Here is a 6981-nt window from a genome sequence, read left to right as displayed (position 1 = left end):
TGGAACGGGGCGCCTAGCGCCCAAGTTCAAGCGCCAGCCCTGCGAAAATTGCGAATTTGGGTTGTTTGGCCTCGGTTTTCCTTCAAAATCACCCCAAAAGTGCTTATTTTGATTCTCCATTCACCCAAAGTGTTTAACAACTTATCCCGAGGCTCAAACACATCAAATAAGCTCTTTTCACAACACTCAAAATGGCTTATACAACAATTGAATTGATTTTTCTTAAAACACCAAAACTTTAACAACAACAACAATTCATTTCTTCCAATTCAACATAATTCAACAACAACACCTCAACATAATTCGTACCCAAATCATGCAATGAGATTATCATCAACAATTAAACACAACCACAACTTATAATCATGCATTCCATCATATTTCAACAACAACATGTCATAATTCACCAATTTTCACCAAAACACCAAAAACATCTCATTTCTCAACACCAATCATGAACCATGCAAACTCAAGCCATGAATTATCATCAACAACATGACTTAGCAACAACAACATCAATTGATCATGAAACTTATCAAAATTCATCAACAACAATGCATAATTCACCAATTGAGCATATTTTCAACTAATACCCATTTTTCATACTTTGAACATGTAATTCATCCAACAACAATTCAATTATTCATAACTTCATACATCTAAACATGTCATCACAATTAGAGTACAAATTTCATCACATATGAACAATTAATCAATTCATCCAATTAAGCACTTATCATACAAATAATTGAAAATTACAATAAGTGATTATGATGAATTCTAACCCCCTTAGCTTAGTTAGATTAATCTCCCTAGCTTAGGCTTCAATTTTGTTCCTAGCTCAACCCCAATCCTTGATTCTTCAAGTTCCTCTTCTCTCTAACCCTTGCTTCCTCTTGCTCCGACTTTCTCTCTCTATTCTCTCCAAAATATCTTATGAATGAAAGTGTGTGGAATTTTCTCATAAGAGTATGTTTTTATATCAAGTCCCCTTAATGGGCCTAACTCACCACTTAATGGACTTAACCCATTTCTATTCAAACCAAAATGTTTCTACGCCCACAACGGTATTTCACTAATAACGGTCAATAACGGTAAAATGTCACCAACGGTCACTAAACGGTAAAATCCTAATTATTTACTCTAGTGACTTAGTAAAATAACGGTTTTCACTAATCACTAAAAGTAATTCTCACCAAAACTCATAATTTACCCGTACTCACAAAATGACCAAAATACCCCTAAGTCCAAGATGACTAAATTACCATTCTAACACGAAAACCCATGAAAATGCACCCAATGATGAGTAATCACACACAAGCACATATAACACGTAATAAAACAACTAAAAGTAAATCTAGCGAAAATAGGGCTGTTACACTAATAGCTTTCAGAATTCCTCTTGGATGAAGAATTTCTGAAATCAGTCTTCCATAGGGAACCCAACATCTTTTCTTTTCTTAACTTTCCCTTAGCTCTTTGATCATATGATTGAAGATGTATCTGGGCACATTAGCTTTTTCCTCTGAGATGAAGAAATGAAGAAAGATTTTGTGCTCTAGAGATGGTTGATCACTACCACCACCTTTTGGTAGTTGATTCTCGTTCTAAATCTTCATAAGCAACTTCTTCTCCATGCTCAAGTCAGCGTAAGCACCCTTCTTGTTGTTGTTGAACATGGATTGATTGACCACTTCATTCCAATATCTGGATTTGTTGTTTCCTATTCCACCTTTGTAACTTCCTTTAGAAGCTCTTTTGATAACATGGGCAATAGAGTCTTCAGAGATGAAAACAGGAATCCTCATGATGCTTGACCTGATTTCAGTGCATACAAATGGTTCTAAACCTATTTCTTCTCTTGATTTTCCTTCCAAAGTAGGATCAATTAGAATTTTCTCTATTTCCTCCAGCTTAGTAGCATTTTTGTCATACACATGTGCTCTTACCCAGAAGTTTCTTGATGAGATAAAACCGCAAGTGCACGGTCTTACCGAAGTAGTATAAAAGAGTATCGTTCCGACAGGGAGTAGTTCAATTTAATTAACCTTTAGAGATGATTAGAAGAGAAGAGAATTGTAAGTTGAGGGTTTTCAAGCGTTTGAAAGATAATAATAAAAAGAGCCTTGGGATCGTTGGTTTCCTCTAAATGACAAGTCCTTCTCAAACCAAAACTATAAGCTTATAATGTTATGTTAGAACTAATTTCTCAAGACAGTTTCTCTTATGTTCCTCTAGCAACCAAGCCTATTTCGCTGACTTGATTACTATTAGATTTTGGTTCCTCTAACAACCAAGCCTATTTCGCTGACTTGATTGTTATTAGTTCCCTTGAAGATCGAAACTATATGTCTCAAAGATTGCAAAGCCTATTTCCCTGACTTTGCAATCCTTGTCTGAATTCACTTGTTCGAATATCAAAGCTCCACTTTCGTTTTATGAATTGATATTTGGAATGATGGATGAACAATTATCAAACCCTCCACTTTCGTTTCCACAGTGTTATAATGGTTGATCCATGTTAAGACGGTGAATTCAGATAAGAAATTAGGGTTACATAAGATTAAGGCTTAGAGCTTGGTTTGATTAGGATTATGTCATTTAGACTTATCCAACAATCCCAAGACAAGGAGAAGTCTACTCACTCATGTTCATCGTAGACATGGGGGAGAAGAGAGAAAACATAAAAGTAATGACAAGAAAATAAAGGAAAAGAAAAGAACTTTAATTAGAAAAGCAATTGTCACTTATTGAATTCCAAGTAAAGATGAATATTTGTGATGGATGGCTACTCTATTTATAGCATTCGATCGACTTAAAATCTAAGCTATTACATTTGGGCTAAAAATAGAGTAGCTTAAAATCTAACCAAAAGCAGCAAAAGTGACTCTGGAGGGTGGCACGGCCGTGCCAAGGCTAGCACGGGCTGTGCCAAGCTTCTGACTTGTGGGAGACATATTTTTGTCTCTCAATCTTCATATTTTTCCATCCAATTGGCTCCAAGTCCCTTTCTTTTGCTCCAAGATTTAATCCATCGAATATTCTTTCCTGAAATATAATAAAATGCAATTTAAAGTGAACTATCCTAAAAAGGAAATAATACTAATATAAAATCAAATAAAATCTAAATAAAACTAAACTAAAAAGCATATTAAAATAGTCAATAAATGACTCATCAAACTCCCCCACACTTGGATCTTTGCTTGTCCTCAAACAAAAGGCATAAACATAGTAGCACAAACAGTTATATCAAATGACAATTCAATTAAAGCACATGTCTCCTCAAGGGCTCAAATCCCAAATGTACACTAATCACAAACTCAAGCATTTCTTGTAATTTTTATTCAACCCAACGATCAAGTTTCAAGTGAGTGTGTGTGTGAAGTCCAACCCTTTTCTTGCTCCTGTATAAGATAGGAATTATGAGGAAACATGGTCTAATCCTAGCACTAAACCAACCAAGAAAGATTCCTTCTATAATTCATATAAGAGAGATGGGAGTATTTAAGAATCTTTGTTCTTTGCCATTTGCACATTTAAGTTCTTTATTTAAGGAAAAACATCTTCACGTAGGAAGTCGGAGGGCCTACCCCCTTCCCCAATCTAGATTCAATGGTATCCCTTAAAACATCATCTTCATGTAGGAAGTCGGAGGGCCTACCTCCTTCCCCAATCTAGATTCAATGATGCTTTTTAAAGTTTTTCCTCAAGATAACAATCATCTTCACGTAGGAAGTCGGAGGGCCTACCTCCTTCCCCAATCTAGATTCAATGATGAGATCTTGGAATTTATTTGGCTTTTTGGCTTTTTATGAACTCCCTTATACTAACTTATACTACTGACACTTTGAGAATCTTTAAAGGTTAATGCACCACTAAGATTAAAACGCGTTTCCTTAAAATACCTATTCATACATTTACTCAAGGGAAGCAACTTTGTGTTTTTCTCATTGGAGAATTTTATTCCCTTTAAAACAAGATGTGGGTATATCAAGAAGACTTAAAACATAAGAGTTTGCTTTCATGTACAAGAATCAACAAAATAAGAGGAGACAATGAAAATTTTGTGTCATGATATTTTCAATAAAAATTAGCTACTTAACCATGCCTTTTACATTAAAACAAAACAAAAGAATAAAGTTCAAGGGAGTTTGGAAACACTACGACTAAAGACACTTTATTAGGCTCCCCCCACACTTAGGAGAAGCATTGTCCTCAATGATTCAAGATAAAAGAAAAGTAAAAGAGAAGGAGAGGTAGAAGAAGAAGAAGAAGAAGAAGGAGGAGGAAGAGAAAGAAGGGAAAAGGAAGAGGAAAGCTCACATTTTTATCATTGAGGTCCATATGGAGGACCTTGGAGGTGAAAGTGGTGCATCATGTTCCGAAGCATTTTCATTGGTGAGATTTGGGGTGGGTGTGGAGGTCTAAGGTTGTATGGTTATGGAGGTTTTAGAGAGAAGGTTGAAGGTAGAGAGATGTTTGTGTTTGAGAGTGAAGGAAGAAGAAGGCCAAAAGGTGTGGTTATACCTACCTGGGATCGGGCACGGCCGTGCCAAGCTTAGCACGGGCCGTGCCAACATTCTGAAATGCTGGCCTGTTTTGGTGTGTCAAGGTCTGGCACGGCCGTGCCAAGGTTCTGGAGGGCGAGGCTTCAAAATTTTCTGTTTTCTTGAATTTTACTCGGACAATTACCTACAAAATAATTTAAAATAACAAAAACAAAACAAAAGCAGTTAAATGCGTGTGTTGCCTCCCACGAAACGCTTCTTTATAGTCATTAGCTTGACGTTAAAAGAAAGTGTCCATTAGAAAGGATCAAAGATGTTGTATTGTGTAGATGACGCTAAAAATCGTTCTTTCACACTATGTTCTTTGACCATATTGCAATAATAAAGGGCGGGATCTTCCTTAATGTTTTCAAACTCAAATCCTACCATGTCTTTACTCACTTGAAAAACTATCCTACCACTCTTAACGTCAACTATAGCACCCGCAGTAGCGAGGAAGGCTCTTCCTAGGATCATAGGGCAATCATGGTCTTCCTCGATGTCAACAACCACAAAGTCAGTTGGGATGTATATCCCTTCTATCTGAACAGGGATGTCTTCAACATATCCAGCTATTGGGATAACAGAACGGTCGGCTAACTTTAATATCATCTCGGTAGGTTTCAACTCTCCTATTCCCATCTTTTTAAAGAAGGATAGAGGCAACAAACTAACACTGGCTCCTAAATCACACAAGGCTTTGTCAACGGTTTCTTTCCCTATCACACAAGGGATGGCAAAACTACCTGGATCTCTAAGCTTTTGGGGTTGCTTCTTGATGATTGCACTACTTTCCCTAGTTAAAGATATTGTCTCTTTGTGATCTATAGCCTTTTTCTTTGAAAAAATTTCTTTTAAAAACTTGGCGTATAGAGGCATATGAGACAAAGCTTCAGCAAAGGGAATCTTAATGCAAATCTTTTTAAGTATGTTTAAGAATTTAGCGAATTGAGCCTCCAAGTTGAGCTTAGTAAGCCTTAATGGGTTAAGGGCCTTGTTCTTATCAAGCGGTTTCTTTATCGCATCCTCCTCACCTAGAAGCTTAACACTTTCTCCCTTGACACTTTTGGCTTTAGTAATGGTCTCTTCTAACTTACTGCCCCCAAGAGAAATAGCATGGACATGGGCTTTGGGGTTTGTTTCAGGTTGACCAGGAAAGACTCCTGGTGTTTGAGAAGAGGTGGCCACTTGTTGGGCCACTTGGGAGATTTGGGTCTCAAGCATTTTGGTGTGTGTGGCGATAGAATCAACCTTGGTAGTGAGTTTGGAGAGAGAGTCGTTTAGAAATCCTGTTTGGTTTTTCAATTCTTGAAGATTTTTATTTTGATTCATCATGCAGTTTTCCAACAGAATTTCCAGACTAGATTTCTGAGCCACTCTCTGGTTGTTTGTGTAGCCAGGTGGTGCTGCTTATCCATAGGAACCTTGAGGATTTTTGTAAAAATTTTGATTCGGCCTCGTTCCTTGGTTATACTAAGCGTAATTCAGTTGCTCAATATTGGCAGCACTACCTAACTGACAATCAACACCGATATGACCGGATATACCACAGATTTCACAAGGAGGGGATGCAGAAGAAGGTGCGACAGCATTAACATTAAGTTTTTCAAATTTTTCGGTTAATGCCTCAACCTTAGCAGCAAGGTGGTTATATTCAGAGACTTCGTATATACCTGCCTCTTTCTTAGAGGGAGTAGGAGTGGTGGCGGTTCTCTCGTTGGTCCATTGGTAGTGATTCTGAGCCATGTCTTCAATCAAAGCATAAGCCTCCGTGTAGTTTTTTGTTCATTAGAGCTCCACCTGCAGCTGCATCAACAGACATCTTAGTGGTATAAGACAAGCCATTATAAAACGTGTGGACTATAAGCCACTTTTCTAGGCCATGGTGGGGACAAAGTCTAAGCATTTCCTTGAAACGCTCCCACGCCTCATAGAGAGATTCCCCATCTTTTTGATTGAAACGTGTGATTTGGTCTCTAAGCTTAGCGGTTTTAGATGGGGGGAAAAATCGGGCGAGGAATGCTCGCCTCATATCGTCCCATGAAGTAATGGAATCGACTTCTAGGGAATGGAACCAAGCGCTAGCTCTATCCCTTAAGGAAAAGGGAAAGAGATGAAGTCTTACGGCTTCTTGGTTCTCTTTTATGGTGCCACTGAGTCTTAGGAAGGAAGAAATATGGAGATTTGGATCCTCAATGGGTGATCCAGAAAACTGATTTTGCTGCACCAAATTGAGTAGTGCAGGCTTGATTTCAAAGTTATTACCCGCAACCGTTGGGTACACGATAATAGCTTGTGGCTCTTCCATTGAAGAAGTAGCATACTCTTTGAGAGTGCGTTTAGCCATAGCAGTATTATTTTGTTCCTCTCTCTTTTTCTTATGCAAAAACCTTTCAATCTCAGGAATAAATTCTCCGAGACTTTTACTTCTTCG

At 37.8% G+C, this 6981-nt stretch overlaps 1 non-coding gene across 1 annotated transcript; it reads left to right on the top strand.

Moving 5' to 3' along the window:
• Positions 1 to 6424: 6424 nt before the first annotated feature.
• LOC120578746 (small nucleolar RNA R71) lies at positions 6425 to 6531 on the top strand. The gene has a single exon (XR_005644557.1). It is a non-coding gene; the product is annotated as a small nucleolar RNA R71 (small nucleolar RNA).
• Positions 6532 to 6981: the final 450 nt, after the last annotated feature.

The sequence above is a fragment of the Medicago truncatula genome, chromosome 2 (genome assembly GCF_003473485.1).
Source record: "Medicago truncatula cultivar Jemalong A17 chromosome 2, MtrunA17r5.0-ANR, whole genome shotgun sequence".
Classification (NCBI taxonomy): Eukaryota; Viridiplantae; Streptophyta; class Magnoliopsida; order Fabales; family Fabaceae; genus Medicago; species Medicago truncatula.
This window is presented reverse-complemented; position numbering and strand designations above follow the sequence as displayed.